Source organism: Papaver somniferum, chromosome 4 (genome assembly GCF_003573695.1).
Source record: "Papaver somniferum cultivar HN1 chromosome 4, ASM357369v1, whole genome shotgun sequence".
Lineage (NCBI taxonomy): Eukaryota > Viridiplantae > Streptophyta > Magnoliopsida > Ranunculales > Papaveraceae > Papaver > Papaver somniferum.
This window is the reverse complement of record NC_039361.1, coordinates 17,043,579-17,063,050: the sequence shown is the minus strand read 5'-3', so window position 1 is coordinate 17,063,050 and position 19,472 is coordinate 17,043,579.

Below are 19,472 nucleotides of genomic sequence, written 5' to 3'. Positions count from 1 at the left end.
CCAAGAGACGAGGACAAGAATGGGGGGCTTCGGGTACTAACCGAAGCCACCATTAGCAAAGCCTAGATCACCATAGACGAGGATGCAACACAAGAGGGCTGCCCCAAAGATGGATTGCCCCGAAGAAGATAACTGATGGGTGCCTAAATAACCCCTGGCTGTAATAGTACATGTGTACGGCTAATAATAGAAGACTTACTAAGAAAGATATTAGGGTACACGTGTACGGTACTGGCATGTCAGGCTTTGCCTATAAATAACAGGGAACTCTTCCATAGGAAGGCAGAGTTCTCCAGATAATTGTATTGTGTATTGGGATTAGTCTCCTCATTACCATATGATAATTTAAGGGTGTTTACATTTGGCGACTTCACTGGGACTAATCTTCAATACCAATATCGGACGCATCACCACTTCGGAATATATCGCTCCTCCTATCTTTTATCGGAAGATACTACCAATATTCATCCGCATCTCCTATTTTAGCTCTTTTCCCTCGACTGTAAAAACACAAGCTGTGTCCACCTCGTCTCCACTTTATCCCGAACACATGAAAAAACACATAACTTCTTTTCCCCTAGCAAGAAGCCACGTCTTTTACCTCTGAAAAAAAAAGAATCCTGCTTTCGTATCACAAAACACCGAAGACATCACAAAGAAATTCATTTAATTTTCACCCCGGGTCTCCATTATTAGCTATGTTATTCCCATATCCAACAGTAATCACCACCAAAACCTCATCTTCAAATCGACAACCATCGGAAATTTCCACATGCAGAAATGGATTACGAAGACATAACTTGTGTAAGATCAAAGAAAAATTAATAGAAGCATTGCCAGCAAAATCATCTTGCTCAATATCTTCAATGTGATAGCAAACTCGAGTTGATAGCAACCTCGGTGACAACATATCGAAGACACCACAAAACTGGCTCCAACTAAATAGCATCATCGTCATCCGAAGTCACTACTGCTCTTGACTATCAATTGCCGAAGTCAATAACAGCATCACCAACATCAAATCCAGAGATTCAATAAACAAGGCAATTATAAAGATAAGTTTCTTTTCTTTCATCTTGTTTCAATGATTCTTCTTAACTTCTTTTTTGTTTCAAATCATCCTACTGGTTATAACACCTTTTGATCCATGGTAGACTAGTGTTCAGTCCGGATTCAATTGAGGAGTCACGGGATAGCGAGGAGCTGATATCTGCACAACAACTGCTTGTAATTATTCCACAGACAAATTGATAGATAGTCCCCAATTGGATTTCATCCACGAATAAGATAAGAAGTTCATCCGAAAGCATCACAAAACATCAAACGGAGCATGCCCACTTCTCCCGAAAGCATCACTCCATTGCCATCCAAGGATGCCGATACAGTTATAGAAGGACCGAAGTAGTAACGAGTTGCCCTTGCACACCAACTACTGTAAAAATTCCGAGTAAAAGATCCTCTCAAATTCCGAAGATGAATGTACTGAGGATGAATTCCGAAGTTGGTAAGCCGAGAAGACAAAAGAAAAAACAACAAGACGTCCTTGTTAGTTGTTGCTCCACCTACCTTTTTATTCGATGTCTTCAACCCACTAAAAGTCTCGACATCATGATGCCGAGAACATCACAAAGCTCCTTCAATCAAGTAGCACCATCGTCACCCATTTGGATATGTGTGTTAGCGTTTCCTCTTTCTACTCGATAACATCATGGAGAGCTCCTTGGGATCACAGAAAAAACTATCTCAACCCAGATCATCAAGCTCGGACGATCAACCATAGCCAGCACGACAGCTCAATTGCAGTAACCATCTCGTACTGGCAAAGCAGTCAGCAAGACGACGTGATATCAGGCTGATCACCGAATCCACTCGGACTCATCAGTTCATCTCCGAACACCAATCTCGGACAGGCAATCAACAAGATAACCAGAGCATGAACTCGGATGCCTCAGCATCTTACCCTGACTTGGGCTTATCCTTTTCAATATTTCTTCATACTTTCTTTCATAAGTTGCCAAACGGGCCTATTTTCATTGTGATTACTCACTTAATTGACTTGTCATTACAGAAGAATGGTGATAGGCAAAGTCACATCGGAGAAGTGACAGCAGTTCACGATTACAGGCTATCATCAATATCACCACCATTTTGAGACCAACTCGCGTAGAATTACCAATTCAATCGGGCCAATCAACTCGTATTGCCCAATCTAGAGAGAACCAACCTCGGAAAGAGAATCCGAGCTCAATCAGCACGATGATGTTCAACCCCTATCGTACCAGAGGCGATGTCGGACAGACAATCTACACGATTAAGATCGTATAGTGAAGAAGCAATCAGCACGATGATGTTCATCCCGAGCTCATCAACTCATCTCGGAGCAGCAAATCGGATAACATTACTATCTCAGCTCTCTTTACTGATCAGTTCTTTTGGAATATTGCATACATGCTATACTAATCAGTTCTTTGGATAGTAATAGTTAAAACTCCTAAATACTTAAATGATTATTGTTTGAATTGAAGGAAATTTGATACAGTCCATGAACAGCAGGTGTATGCTAATATGCTTTACAGAAGGACTCTTCTATGGAATCTATCTTAGATGCTCATCTCAAAACCAATGGTTGTATGCTGTCGAAAGCACTCATCTTGGATCATCCATGATGATGCATCCTTGCTCGCCAAGCTCACTACTAGAGTTACAAACTAAACAGGGATGTTCTTACCTCCTTATCACAAAATTTATTATATTGCATCTTCCCAAAATCTTAAGGAAATTTTAATCAAATGTTCTTACCTCCCTATACATACTACATATTGCATCAAAGCTTCATCGGCAATTCCACATGCAGTAGTAAATTCCGAAGGCACAAACTTACAGAGCAAGATATTCAATCAAACTAAGCTAACTCTCGAAGTTGTGCTTACTGTTTACAATTTTGAGGCTGACGATAACGGGTTGGCAAGTCGCAAGTCGCGCAGAAACAACCAAATGTCGAGAACAACGTCAACTCCAAAGACTGCGAATAACGCTAAGTGCACACTTATCTCAATTTTGAATTATATTTTAAATGCTTGCTTACAAATGCAAATCTATGGATTTGAACGTAAATTCAAATCATGATGAGCTTAACTTCAGTTTTTAAACTGAAAATCTTGCTTGAACTTCAATCTGTCAAGACTGATCTGCTGCATCTGTGTGTAGCTTAAAAATATATCTGTCGAGCATCATATACAACTTCTCATAAACATGATAGTTTTAGAGATCTTGTTTTCTTTTTGTATACATAAAACGACATGGATTTCGTATTGACATGAATGATTTTTAATATTCCTGTGTGAGTAGCTATTGAGGATTTGAATCCGATAACATCCACCGAAACCAAGCTCATACAAAAGATGTGAGTAGCTATTGAGGATTTGAATCCGATAACATCCACCGAAACTAAGCTCATACAAAAGATGTGAGCAGCTATTGAGGATTTGAATCCGATAACATACACCAAGATTAAACTCATACAAAAGATGCATACGACATCGGATATGACTCAAATCTAAAAAGGTGCCACGCCTTGAGGCTGCAATTTAAAACAGAAAGTTCATATCTTCGGAAGAACCTCTGTCAACGTCTTCGGAAATTTATGTCTCTGGCATTTCACTCTCATAACTTATAACAAAGACGCAACACTGAAAACCAAGACAGATGACAGCGGGCTTTCTAGATGAAACATTACTAGCTTCACCTATCATAAGTGCAACTACTGTCAAAAGTTCTCACTAAATAAATGATTCGAAGCAGTGAAGAGTAGCTTACTCGGGTTTCTCCATCCTCTCGTACTGATCCAAACTCGTCATCACTGCCAACATTGGTGCCAGCAATACCATGATAGGAAAACACGCTAACCTTCACTATTAACCAATTACGGATGATGACAAACCACTATAGAATCACACCATCTTCTCGAGAATACCCATGCTCCTACCCCTCTCGACTGCACCATCGAAACAGCATCACGATCATCTCCACCACGAGTAACAGCAGCAACCTATTCCAACAAACTTCAACTCCACTAAATCAAAATAACCACCACCATCAGAATCCACTCGCACTATCAAACTGTCACCCTCACCATCATCCGAGGGCACTACCACTATTTCCCATTAGCTGCCTCATCTTGCTTCACTCTTCTCCGTCCTCACTACCCAAAGCAATAATCCTCACCGAGAGAAAATAAAGAACTTCAACGGCATAGCTAATTCGGAACCAAAAAACGAGGGGGTGATGAGAACCCTGCCAACATAGTGACGAATTGATGCCCTCACAATTCCACGAACAAGCTCCTAGACAGTCTCCAATTGATCATCTTCTAAGATGAACTGCATCAACAACTCGTATAACTTATTTGCACTAATGAGAGCTACTGATTAGTGAAGCCTACCCGAAAGAACTGTGGAAGGCGTATGTATAATGCCGAAGTAGAAGCAACAATCACAAGATCTGGACACGAGAAAAATATTTGAAGTTGCTAATGCAAGACTAAGCCCGCGGGAAAGAAGAACCAAAGAGATGAATGCCACAAGCCTTTGATTGGTTCAGCCTTGAAATCTCGGAAGGAGAAACCAATTGCGTAAAACAAGTTACGAAATCCGAAAAGAAAAGAATGGGGAGGAGATGGAACCAATGATGAAGAACAAGCTAGCCGCCTCACCTATCCTTATGCCATCAGCTCAACTCTTGATACAACCATCAGCTATGAAAGTGTACGGTCCGGGCAAAGCAATCACTTCCAAGGATAGATCAGAGAGTTAACATTGAATCTTAACAACTTCTTCGACATACCAATGAAACAAGAACTTGACATACACATTGTAGCATCTTCCCACTATCATTCCACAACCGATCAAACCATGTAAGATGAACCCTACTCATGATAAATAAAGTATGGAATAAAGAACTGAAAGAAATACAACCAACACGAGAAAATCATGAAGGTGGTAACACATCACCGTGAGAAGATACAAGGGGCTGGTAATATAACTACTCCAAAAGTGACCACGAAGAAGAAGTAAGAATGGGGGTTTCGGCTGATGTACATCCGAAGCTATCAACGACAAAGTCGATAAGACGAAGAGACCAAGCCGTCAACAGTCCTGCATGAGCTATGACTACTTCCCGAGACGGAGCATCCACTGGAAATACAAAGAGCCAAGACTGTATAGCCAAATGACTGAACAATGAAGAATCTATGACCGAGAAGATCAAGGAAATCAAAGACTCAAAGAGAAATGAACTTCAACGAAGTAACTTTACATGGACTTGTCGCGTTGTACTCTTTTACCTTCGTCAAGGTTTTGTCCCACTGGGTTTTCCTTCACAAGGTTTTAATGAGGCAACATAAGCGAGTCCGATTGTGCCCCAAATCTTCTCAAAGGCTTGGCTCCGACCGATATACATCCAAATCCGAAGTTATGACCAACAGGGGGCCTCAAAAAGACAAGAAAACATACCAAGCTGATGGTCCAAGGGCACATTCCAAATACAAGCTATGACTGATTGCCAAGTCTGTAAGCCTCGACAACACAGTCAGGGGCTAATGTAAACACATGAATTTGACCAAGAGCCGAGGACAAGAATGGGGGGCTTCGGGTACTAACCGAAGCCACTATTAGCAAAGCCGAGATCACCATGGACGAGGATGAACCGCAAGAGGGCTGCCCCAAAGATGGATTTCCCAAAAGAAGATAACTGATGGGTGCCTAAATAACCTCCAGCTGTAATAGTACACGTGTATGGCTAATAATAGAAGACTTACTAAGAAAGATATTAGGGTACAGGTGTACGATACTGGCATGTCAGGATTTGCCTATAAATAGCAGGGAATTCTCCCAGAGGAAGGCAGAGTTCTCCAGATAATTGTATTGTATATTGGGATTACTCTCCTCATTTACCCTATGATGATTTAAGGGTGTTTACATCCTTCAGTTGAGCAATTTCTTCGTCCTTCTTCCCGATGGTTGTTTGAGCGATATTCAACTCATCATCCGACTGACGAATTGTTAGAGCATTGCTCGGTCGAACTCGCATGCGTTGCTATCTCAAGCATGTTGTCAATGTTAGTGATCAAAACTATAAGTCTTGATTTCTAGCCTACATAGCTAAAGGTTTCGGACTAGGATAGAAAGTGTAGTTGAGCTCAAGACTCCATGGAAATCATCATACAAGATGAAGGACTACTCAAGGAACTGGTGGATCTTCATCGACTAAAAGGTATGTGGAGACTTAAACTTATATGTCACTCAAAAATCTATCTATTCTATCTCCTACTCTTGAGACAAAAGTCGTGCTGATGTATAGACTTTCATTATACACATTTGCTATTTCGAGCCGAGTTTAACTCGCCTATCTATTTCTCGAAATATGTGTTGGTAAGCTTTCGCTTTAGCCAAATTCATCTTTACCTAGTGACAAATGTCATGTTATGTTTCAATCACTTTGGAAATTGCTCTGACGAAAAATGGTCTGTGAATAACGGTTATATAACGTCCTCTGAGAATGTTTCAATGATTGAAATGAGAGTTTAGATTACATAACCATTGGTAGGATATAAGCATTGTTGTGGAAGCACAAATATGTATAAGTCCTTATTCCTTGAACCAAAATTTGTGAACTTTGCTGATCAAGAGAAACGGAATGTAGCGTGAGCCAAGTCCGCGAACTCAATCCGCGAACTGGCGGAAGTTCTCAACCCGAGAATTTCTGCTGGAGTTTGTGAACTCCTTCCGTGAGCTCAAGTCCGCGAACCCAGTCCGCGAACTTGAGCAGGTTATATCTAAAATCGGTTGTTCTTGAACTCATGTTTATTTAAACTAAGGAATGCTTTTGCAAACCGTGGCTATAAATTTCATGAACCGATTCGACTGAATCAAACCGTTTTTGCTTCGATTGTGTCTTGTGTAATTACATAAGATCTAAGCAATTGAACAACTCTCTAACTAGTTCATTTGAGTCATTTGAACTAGTTATGGTGAAGAAGAATATGGTGGATATGAAAGTGTTCATATGGCTAACCATTTGGTTAACTATTGTTGAACCAAAAAATGTTAATGTTTGGGAACGGTTCGTAAACCCAAAATTGGACATTTCATTTGTGTGTAACAAGCTAAGTTTTCGATCCAACGGTTGAGCAATATTATATTGAATCTAATCAGGTTTTCATCTAAGGGTGAATATTGAATGCTTTGTTAACAAGCTAACATTGATTGCAAACCCTGATATGAAAGACTATATAAAGGAGAACTCTAGCAACTGGGAAACCTAATCCCCACACCTTACGTGTGATACTAGTTGCATAGCTAGAGTATATTCTCCTTTAACCTTTGGTTTCTTCTTCTAAAACCAGGTTAACAACTTAAAGACTTCATTGGGATTGTGAAGCCAGACCGATAATACTTTTCTTGTAGTTGTGTGATCTGATCTTGCATCTTCTATCGTTACGAGTACGATTGTAATAATTGGCTCGAGATTTATATCTCCGATAGGCAAGATAGAAAAGTAATCACAAACACTTCGTCTCATCGTTTGTGATTCCACAATATCTTTTTTCGCTGCGTCGATTAGGATTATTGTGAGGTGATTGATAATACTAGGCTGTTCTTCGGGAATATAAGTCCGGTTTATCAATTGGTTCCTGTTCACCTTGATTTGTCAAAAGACGAAACAAAACTCATAGGTATATTCGTGGGAGACGGATTTATCTATCACCGTAGACTTTTCTGTGTGATACAAATTTGTTTATTAAATTCTTCGACTTGGGTCGTAGCAACTCTTAGTTGTGGGTGAGATCAACTAAGGGAATCAAGTAGGTAACATCCTGCTGGGATCAGAGGCGTAGGAGCATAACTGTACCTTGGATCAGTGTGAGATTGGTTGGGGTTCGACTACAGTCCAGACCGAAGTTAGTTTGGAGTAGGCTAGTGTCTGTAGCGGCTTAATACAGTATATTTCAATTTGGACTAGTTCCAGGGGTTTTTATGCATTTGCGGTTTCCTCGTTAACAAAATTATGGTGTCTGTGTTATTTCTTTTCCGCATTGTATTTTGTTATATAATTGAAATATCACAGGTTGTGCGTTGTTCAATCAATTAGAATATCCGACCTTTTGGTTATTGATTTAAATTGATTGACACTTGGATATTGGTATTTGGTACCATCCAAGTTATCTCTCTAGTATTTGATAAAGACTCTCATATTTCTATTTGCTTGAGTATATATCAAATCGAGAGATTGAAATAAACTCTTTGATATACTTTTTATCTAGATTCAGTCTGACTGTCTAGTTGATTCTCTAGAAAGTATATTGGAGTTTGTCAATACAGATTTCTAAGCGAAATATTGGGTGTGGTTGTTGTACCCCCATTTTTTCAATTGGTATCAGCAGAGCGGGTATACACGTTTAAGACCTTACAAGTATGTGTTTGTAATGATCTGACTATGGACAGAAGTGCTATCTCAATAAATGCACCACCAGATCCAGGGATTCCAGAATTCTCTTCTATGGATGATTTAATTAAATCTGTAGAAGAAATTTTGTCTAAACCTGCACCAGGTTTAAATTCCCCTGAAGTTCTTTCGGGAATTGGAAAGGAACTTGAAAGCTTAGCTTCTGATGTTGATTTATTTCTCCAGAAAGAACAAGTTTCCTTTGACAGGGTAAATCAAGTTATAATGAATAATATTCATGTTGATATTGATTTTTTAGTCAGTAAGAGCTATGCTCCTCTTCTGTATTCCGTTAGTGATAATACAACTGACCAGCTACATGAAGAGTCTAGATCTGAATTAATTGAGAAATCAACCTCATTGCATGAATTGTTTCATGAATTAAATACCGACATCTTTTATTATAGTGATGGTGTTGTTGAATCCAGGTTGTCTTCTTTTTAAAAGAGAGTTTCCCTGTGCAACACAACAAACTATAAAAGACGGAAAAAGAGAAATCAGAATTTAAAATCCTTGATTCTGAGTATGCTCTTTGATAGTCCTGTAGATTTCATGTTTCGGGATGATCTCATAGAATTTAAAATCCTTGATTCTGAGTATGCTCTTTGATAGTCCTGTAGATTTCATGTTTCGGGATGATCTCATTTTTTTTAGATGTAAGAGTTGTTGGAAAGAGACTCTCTCATGGTGTCATACTGTGCAAAATTGATTTTTGTCTCTACAAAAAAATCTCTCAATTACAAACATACTTTGAGCTTTGTAACAAACGAGCCCTTGACTTGCACACGAGAGGTTCACACTCGTTGGACCTTAGCCGTCTCACGATCGAATTCCGTTTGTGAACGTGTCAAAATTACTCTCTCGACACATAAAAGAGAAAAGGATCACTTCGATTCTTTCACCCTTCTTCCTCTCCTCTTCAGTTCACAAACAGAGAAGAAACTAAATTGTTCTCACCTCCAAACCTCATCAATTCTTAACCAAATTGATTTTGGATTGTGTCGTTGAACTCAGGAGAAGCTCGCGAACCTTGGGTTACGATTGGTTTTCGTAGTGGCCAACAGTTTGCATCTTTACCATTAGATACAGTTCGCGAACCAAGTAAGTTTTCTAATTCGTTTTTGTAAGTTTTTGCAATCATGAGTAGAAGAAGAACTAGGAAACTAGAGATGAACCATTCTTTGACCCTAGTATCGGTGCTGGTTTCATCAACGCTGCTGCTCGCGACTGTACCGGGTGTTCAAAAATAAAACACCCATTTGTGAAAGGTACTATGATGCATCTAAAATAGATGTTCCGGGTTTGGTTGGTTTCTTTAATAAGCATAATTGGGGAATTATTCGTAGGCCTTTAGGGAGTATTCGTGTTGATATGGTTGCTCAATTTTATGCTAATATTCATGATAAAGACACTGCTTTCTGCTCTTTCAAATGAACCATGGTAGGAGGCACCATTTTTACTATGAATCGTGTTGTTATCTCCTACCTGCTTAATGTGCCTCTTGGTGGTGATAGATATCCCCCTCATGAATTTGGTAGACTTCCTCTAGAAGTGTTTTCAAACAGGTTGTTTGATAAAGACCTCTCGCAAAATGATGGTAAGGTTTATGTGAGAGGAGCAGGATTGTTTCTCAAAGTTGCGGCTAAACTTATTGTGGCAAATATGATGCCTAGCACTTGTGACAGCAACTCTTGGACCAGGGGACTTACTGAGTTCATCTACTACATTGTTGAAGATAGAAATATTGACTTTTGTGGAATCATCATTGATCAGATGTCAAGTTTCAGACACAACATAGGAAAGACACCAGGTTTCCCTTGTCTCATTTCTAGAATTTGCGCTAACTTTAATGTTCCTGTTTTTGGTTCTGACCTTGGAGGACCAGATGTGTTATGTATGTCAAGCATTGAGAAAATGAGGCCCTCTACAGTCAGGGTTTCCTCAAGAGCTCCTAGAACTCCAGCCGCTGAAGAACTGACTCTCCTTCGAGAGGAACTTGCTGAACTACGAGAGGAAAATGTGGTTCTTAGAGAGAAAGTAGAATTTGCTGGAAATGTTGTCCCAGAGTTGCTGGAGAAATTCTATGAGATTGAGAGAGATCATTATGGATGGAGTGACTGATATCTAGTATCGTTATTTCTGTCTTTGTCTTATCTGTTTAAACTTCTCTTGTTGGATTTAAAGTTTATGTCTTTGTGATGTAATAACTTTTTATGGCATAGTCTTGGATGATTATGTCTTTCAATTAAAAATGCTATTTGTGTTGAATCCACAAGAAGTACAGATTATCTTGTCAAAAGTAAAGTCTTTCGTATGTCGATATTCATATGTTGATAAAAGAATGAATGAAGTTTTGAAAAATACAAAAGTTAAGCCTATATTGTCAATTTTTGATGGAAGATAGGTTAAAATCTTTTGTTTGCAAGTATTATGTCTATTAAATGTCGTTATGCAAATAGTGATGGAAAATAGAATGGATCCTTGTATACTCCGCGGTAATTGATCTTCTCTGATCCATATTTTATGTATTACTTTGAGGCTCCGTGAAGTGTCTTATGTTGAGCATTGAACGACCAAGTTGATTATTTTCATGATTAGCTATGTTGTTGTTCCGTAAGGTACTTTATGTCGAGCATATTCAACTAAATTGATCATCTTGTTTGGTTATTTAGTTGTTGCTCCGTAAGTTTTCTTATGTCGAGCATGACCAATTAAATTGAATACTTTTGTGATTAGTTTGATTGTGTATTTCGATTAGATTAATTATGAGTTCTCTTGTGATTAATCTAATTTTATATTTTGAGTCTCCATAAATTCACTTATGTTGAGCATTTGTCAATTAAATTAATCATGGGTTCTCTTGTGGTTAGTTTAATTGAATATTTTGGATTCAAATTCATACTTGTATGTAATTTGTTATGTCCAAAGAAATCCTTTTTTTCCTTCGAAATTAAGGTCTCTCTTGTTGTTCTTTCGGGAATGACATTTTATGGGGGGGAGTTCTTTTGAACTTGTGCTTAATTGCCAAATCTTTGTGGGGAGTGCGGTTGTGGAATACTATAGGGGTTATCTTTTATCTTTACAAACTCCTTGATGAATGCATTTAGCTTCGGCTTTATGATTGCATCTAAATAAGATGATATACTTTTGCTTTCTTTTGGTCAAGAAATGTCTCTTTCGGAAATTTCATTAGGATCCCGTTCTTGTACCTTTGCCAATTTTATTGACAAAAAAGGGGAGAATTAATATGTAGTTCACACTAAAAATATATATGGTTTTCGGATCATTATGTATGGGGGAGTGGTTTCCATGTGAGATGGAGTATTGACTAAGGTGGAGTGATACATATCACCATAGTATTGTTGTTGAAGTTGTGATACAATTGGACTTTGGCGTTGTGTAATGATACTATGACACTATATAACAATGATTGAGAACTATTGTTTTCTTGTTGTTATAGCTACTGAAAAAGCTACACCACCCAATATTTCGATTAGAAATCTGTATGGACTAACTCCGAAACACTTTTTAGAGAATCAACTAGACATTCAGACTCAATCTAGGTAAAAGTATCTCAAGGAGTTAATATCTCTATCTTGTTTTGATTCACTCAAGCTAATAGAAATCAGCGAGTTTATAATCAAACACAAGGAATAACTTGGACGGTACCAAAAACCAATGTCCAAGGATCAATCAATATCAATCAACAACCAGAAGTCGGATTTCCAATTGATTGATTCAAACGCACAACCTGTATTATTTCAATTATATAAAAAAATATAATGCGGAAATAGAAATAACACAGACATCAGAATTTTGTTAACGAGGAAACCGCAAATGCAGAAAAACCCCGGGACCTAATCCAGATTGAATACACATTGTATTAAGCCGCTACAGACACTAGCCTACTCCAAGCTAACTTCGGACTGGACTATAGTTGAACCCCAATCAGTCTCTCACTGATCCAACGTACAGTTGTACTCCCTACGCCTCTGATCCCAGCAGGATACTGCGCATTTGATTCCCTTAGCCGATCTCACCCACAACTAAGAGTTGCTACGACCCAAAATCGCATGCTTTAACAATAAACAAATCTGTCTCACACAGACAAATATATCAAAGGATCAATCTGTCTCCCACAGAAAAACCCTAAAAGTTTTTTGATCCGTCTTTTGATAATAATCAAGGTAAACAAGAACCAATTGATAATCCGGTCTTATATTCCCGAAGAAAAACCTAGATTAATCAATCACCTCACAACAATCTTAATCGTATGGTAGCGAAACCAGATGTCGTGGAATCACAAACGATGAAACGAAGGTGTTTGTGATTACGTTTTATATCTTGCCTATTGGAGAACTCTCACGATCTCAAGCCAATCAATATGATTGTACTGTTACGATAGAAGATGCAAGATCAGATCACACAACTACGATAAAAGTAGTATCGGTCTGGCTTCACAATCCCAATGAAGTCTTTAAGTCGTTAACCTGGCACGCAAACTAGTATCAAACATAAGGTGTGGGGATTAGTTTTGCACAATACTAGATATCTCCTTTATATCGTCTTTCAAATCAGGGTTTTTCCTTGGTAACAAAGCAATCAATATTCACCGTTATATGAAAACCTGATTTAGATTCAAGCTAATATTTCTCAACCATTATATCGAAAACTTAGCTTGTCATACACAAATGATTGTACGCTTCTAGGTTTGTTAACCACATCCAAACATGTAGATTGTTGGTTCAACAATAGTCTACCCAAAGAGGTTAACCATATGAGTGTTTCATACCAACCATGTTCTTCTTCACCATAACTAGTTCAATTGACTCAAATGAACTAGTTAAGAGAGTTGTTCAATTGCAAGGAAATCTTATGTAACTACACAAGACACAATTGAAGCAAAGATGATTTGATTCACTCGAATCGGTTTATGAACTTTAATAGCCACGGTTTGCAAATGCATTCCTTAGTCTTTTAAGATTAAGTTCAGAAATCATCTTTAGATATATAACCTTCTCAAGTTCGCAGACTAGGTTCGCGGACTTAAGACACCGGATAGAGTTTACAAACTCCAGTAGAAATTCTCGGGTTAGAGAACTACGCCGGTTCACGGAATGGGTTCACGGATTGGGTTCGCAGACTTGGCTCACGCAAGTAGTTTGTCAACTCCAGCAGAAATTCTCGGGTTTGAGAACTTCGTTAGTTCGCGGACTGAGTTCGCGGACTTGGCACTTACCATACTTCCGGTTCTCTTGATCAACAAAGTTCGAAAAATTCGATTCAACGAATCCATTGGTTATGAAATCTAAACTCTCATTCCAATCATTGAAACATTCTTAGAGGACGTTATATAGTTGTTACACTATTTCTCGTCAAAGCAATTTTCAAAGTGATTGAAACATTCATGACTTTCGTCACTAGGTAAAGATAAACTTGGTCGAAGCGAAAAGCTTACCAACACATATTTCGAGATATAGATAGGCGAGGTATACTCGACTCGAAATACCAAATGTGTATGATCTAGTCTATATATATAGCATACGACTTTTGTCTCAAAGAGTATGAGATAGAATAGATAGATTTTTGAGTGACAGATAAGTTCAAGTCTCCACATACCTTTTTGTCGAGAAGTTCCACCGGTTCCTTGGTTAGATCTTCTACTTGTATGATGAATCTCCATGAAGTCCTTGAGCTCAATTACACTTACTATCATAGTCCGTGACTTAGCTATAAAAGACTAGAAATCAAGACTTATAGTTTAGATCACTAACATTGACAAACATGCTTGAGATAGCAACGCATGCGAGTTTGACTGAGCAATGCTCTAACAATCTCCCCCTTTGTCAATTTTAGTGACAAAACTGTTAGAGCATAGCTCGGTCGACCTCGCATGCGTTGTTATCCCAAGCATGTTTGTGAATGTTAGTGATCAAAACTATAAGTCTTGATTTCTAGCCTACATAGCTAAGTCTCGGACTAGGGTAGAAAAGTGTAGTTGAGCTCAAGGACTTTATGGTAATTCATCATACAACGACGAAGATCTACTCAAGGAACCGTGGAACTTCATCAACAAAAAGGTATGTGGAGACTTGAACTTATCTATCACTCAAAAGTCTATCTCTTCTATCTCCTATTTCTTATGAGACAAAAGTCGTATGCTATATAGACTGGATCATACACATTTGATATTTCGAGCCGAGCATATCTCACCTATCTATATCTCGAAATCATGTGTTGGTAAAGCGTTTCGCTTTGATCAAGTTTATCTTCACCTAGTGACGAAAGTCATGAAAAGTTTCAATTACTTTGAGAATTGCTCTGACGTGAAACGGTCTGTGAATAAAGGCTATATAACGTCCTCTGATAATGTCTCAATGATTGGAATGAGAGTTTAGATTACATAACCATGTATTCCTTAATCCGAAGTTTTCGAACTTTGTTGATTGAGAGAAACCGGAGGAATTGGCTTTGCCAAGTCCGCGAACTGACGGAAGTTCTTGTACCGAGAATTTCTGCTGGGATTTTCCAAAACCTCGTTTGCGTGTAAGTTCGCGAACCTAGTCCGAAAACTGGCGCAAGTCTATTTGCCGAGATTTTCTGCTGAGTTTGGAAAACTCCACCGGTTGTTTTAAGTCCGCGAACTTGTTTGTGAGCTTAAGAGGTTATGATCTAAAAATTTGCTCTGAACATGAAACTTAAATTACTAAGGAATGTTTTATGCAAATCGTGGATATAAAGTTCATGAGCCGATTCAATCGAATCGAATCATCTTTGTTTCAATTGTGTCTTGTGTAGTTACGTAAGATCTCATAGCAATTGAACAACTCTTTAACTAGTTCATTTGAGTCAATTGAACTAGTTAATGTGAAGAAGAACAAGGTTAATATGAAATGCTCATATGGTTAACCTTTTGGGTTACTATGTTGAACCAACATACACGTACACGTTAGGGAATGGTTTTCATAAACCCAGTAAACGTCTACCCAAGTGTGTGTGACAAGCTAAGTTTTCGATCTAACGGTTGAGAAATATTAGCTTGAATCTAAATCAGGTTTTCATCTAACGGTAAATATGGTTTGATTTGTAACTAAGGCAAAACCCTGATTTGAAGACTATATAAAGGAGACGTCTAGCATTGTGAAAAACTAATCCCCATACGTCTGTGTGATACTAATGCGCTCGCTAGAGTCGATTCTCCTTTAACCTTTGGTTTTCTTCTCTAAAACCAGGTTAACGACTTAAAGACTTCATTGGGATTGTGAAGCCAGACCGATACTACTTTTATCGTAGTTGTGTGATCTGATCTTGCATCTTCTATCGTACGAGTACAATCTTTGATTATCTTGAGATCGTGAGAGTTCTCCGATAGGCAAGATAAAGAAGTCACAAACATCTTCGTCTCACTGTTTGTGATTCCTCGAAAAACCGCATGTGTAGTCAGATAGGATTGTAGAGAGGTGATTGATTAATCTAGACTGTTCTTCGGGAATATAAGACCGGATTATCAATTGGTTCCTGTTCACCTTGATTTCATATCTTAAGACGGAACAAAACTTAGGGTTTATCTGTGGGAGACAGATTTATCCTTTGATAGACTTTTCTGTGTGAGATAGATTTGTTTATTATCAAGTCTGCGATTTTGGGTTGCAGCAACTCTTGGTTATGGATGAGATCAGCTAAGGAAATCAAGTGCGCAGTATCCTACTGGGATCAGAGGCGTAGGAGTACAACTGTACCTTGGACCGTTGGGAGACTGATTGGGGTTCAACTATTGTCCAGTCCGAAGTTAGCTTGGAGTAGGCTAGTGTCTGTAGCGGCTTAATACAGTGTGTATTCAATCTGGACTAGGTCCCGGGGTTTTTCTGCATTTGCGGTTTCCTCGTTAACAAAACTTCTGATGTCTATGTTATTTCTTTTCCGAATTATATTTTATATAATTGAAATAATACAGGTTGTGCGTTCGTGATCATCAATTGGAAATCCAACCTTTGGTTGTTGATTGATATTGATTGATCCTTGGACATTGGTCTTTGGTACCGTCCAAGTTATTCCTTTTATTTAATAAAGACTCGCTATTGATTTTATCTTGAGTAAAAATCAAATTAAGAGAGATATATTAACTCCTTGAGATACTTTTATCCAGATTGAGTCTGACTGTCTAGTTGATTCTCTAGCAAAGTATTTCGGAGTTAGTCCATATAGATTGCTAAGCAAAATATTGGGTGGTGTTGTTAGACCCCCGCTTTTTCAAAAACTATCAATACATATGATAAGTACATATTTCACATATAATAGGTGTCAATTCCATGCTAGTATTTGTTGGTTTTCTTGCAGATTATTGTATATTACGTTTGTTTTCTTGTATTTGTCTTTCAATAGGTGAATCATCCAAAAAGAAGTGAATTTGCGCTTAATTGTGCAATAAAAGAAGCTAGCTACAAGTGGAGAAGGTCCAAAGACCAAGTGGAACTCGTTCAAGTACAAGATTTCTGTTGTTGCTGTCATGAAGTTAAACGAGTTGGAGTTTGGTGATCGGTTGCTGCCATGGCTTCTCGAAGATGAAGAAGGGGTATGAGATGAGAAGGATGCAAACGAATTTTACAGTGTTGAGTGAGTTATAGTTGCTGGTGATACTGGGACTGAGTTCGACGAACAAACAAGAAGAAGAACGGCTGATATTGGGAGTTATAGAGTTAATTCTAGTTTGATGTTGTTGATTGAGATGATAATGACGCTATGGAGATGAAGGTTGCTGTCGTTGTTGATCGGAGCTCGAGATAATGGTGGGTTTGCTGTGACGAGCTCAAGAAGGCAGTGATCATGATGATCAACGATGACTGATAGAGAGTTCAAGAAGAGCATGAAGGTGCTGCCATTGAATATGGAGTTGAGCTTGGCAGTGACTAGGGATGGTCATGGGGCGGGGATCTTGTATCTCAGTCACTGCCCCATTCAAAAAAAAAAACCCACGCCCTCCCCATTACCCGCTTGATCTGGGACGGGGCGGGTATGGAAAATACCCGTATGGGGCGGGTTTTTTACGGGTTACCCATAACATTAAGCTCAAATATTATGAGTTAATTTAATAATCAATACCTAAGTTCAACCAATAATAATAATAATAATTTAAATTTTCAAACTCATAAATTCATCATAAAACAAGCAAAGAAAAACAAATTGGTCTATAAACGAGCATCACTCATTTTAGTTCTTAATTATTTCTTATCAAGTATCTTCCTCCATGTTGATCACCTTATCGTCTGCTTCAGTTTCTTCCCAAAATGTTTCACCATCGAATTTTGATCCACCTAGCCAAAATAAGAAAGTGTATCATATAAACATAATGATGTATTAAATATAATATAAATAATTAATGATATCTTATACTTTTACGTTTTCTTTTATAATATAATATAATATAATTTCTTAGTTTAAATATAATATAATAATTAATGATATCTTATATTTTTATTTTTTCTTTTATAATATAATATAATATAATATAATTTCTTAGTTTAAATATAATATAAATAATTAATGATATCTTATACTTTTACCTTTTCTTTTATAATATAATATAATATAATTTCTTAATTTAAATATAATATAAATAATTAATGATATCTTATACTTTTACCTTTTCTTTTATAATATAATATAATTTTTTAGTTTAAATATAATATAAATAATTAATGATATCTTATAATTTTACCTTTTCTTTTATAATATAATATAATATCTTAGTTTAAATATAATATAAATAATTAATAAAAATATAAAATCCTAAAATGGGAACGTACGGGGCGAGTATGGGGCGGGGACCTAGAATCCCATCCCCGTCCCATCCCGTTTCACTAATTTCGGGTATTACCCATATCCAACCCCAACCCCAATCCCGTTTGTACGGGTAAAACCCTACCCAATAGGACGGGTACCCACGGGAATGGGTTTGGGTGGGGCAAATGGCCATCCCTAGCAGTGACGGTGGTCGAGCTAGTAATGAATCTGCTACCGTTACCGGTGATGGTAACGGGATTAGTCGACGGCAAGGGATTCTTCCATTTGCGGGTGAGAAATGATGGGGCCATTTGCGGGACCCATCCAATACGTGCAGCAAAACGAACGGAGCGGGAAGACGTTGGTGGGTCCGGTTTAAGCAGCTTTTTGAGGAAAACACATAGCAGCGGAAGTCAGTATGGATAATATCTGATAATTTTATCAGTTGTCGGAAAGGGGTAATGTAGTGGATCACGGTGCATCGAAGCTTGATGAATCAACGGTGGTAAAGAATTAAATGTGGCTACATACGGGTCCCACTGGAGATCCAACGAATTATAAACGGTGCTCCATTGGTTAACCTATTACGAACTACATTGGATCATCATCTTTTATTTTGTTCAATTATCTGGTGGGAAAATAGTGGGTCCCTTTCATGTATTAATAGGGGTCGATTGATAGAGAGAGCATACTGCATACCTCGTCTTTGGAGGATAACCAGAAACACTTCTTCATTAAGCTATATTCATTTGTGCGAGTAGCCAGAAACATAGAGTGAGAAATAGAGAGAGTGGGTTCATGGTTTTTACTTTGAGCCCCTTTTTTTAGTTTTATTTCAGTTCCTTCTTCTTTATTAATTTATCAGTACCCGTTTAATTATGTCTAGCTAAACTTCTAATTGGTCAGAGATGATTTCAAAATCCTGAACAATGAAACATTATTTTCTTTAATCACGTTTATTTCGAGTTTTATTTTATTGTTGATTATCTTTATTATTTTTAATGTCTAAGAATATTGAGGGGTTATTTAAAATGATCAATTAAATTAACCAATCAATATTTCTTCTACTAGTTTAGAGTTGTGTGATACGTGTAATTGTCACATCAACTCTTTACACAGTAGTAAATCGCAAGAGCTGACAGAGGGATTTTGATAAGCAATTGTGTGTAAAGATAACACTAGTAAGCAAA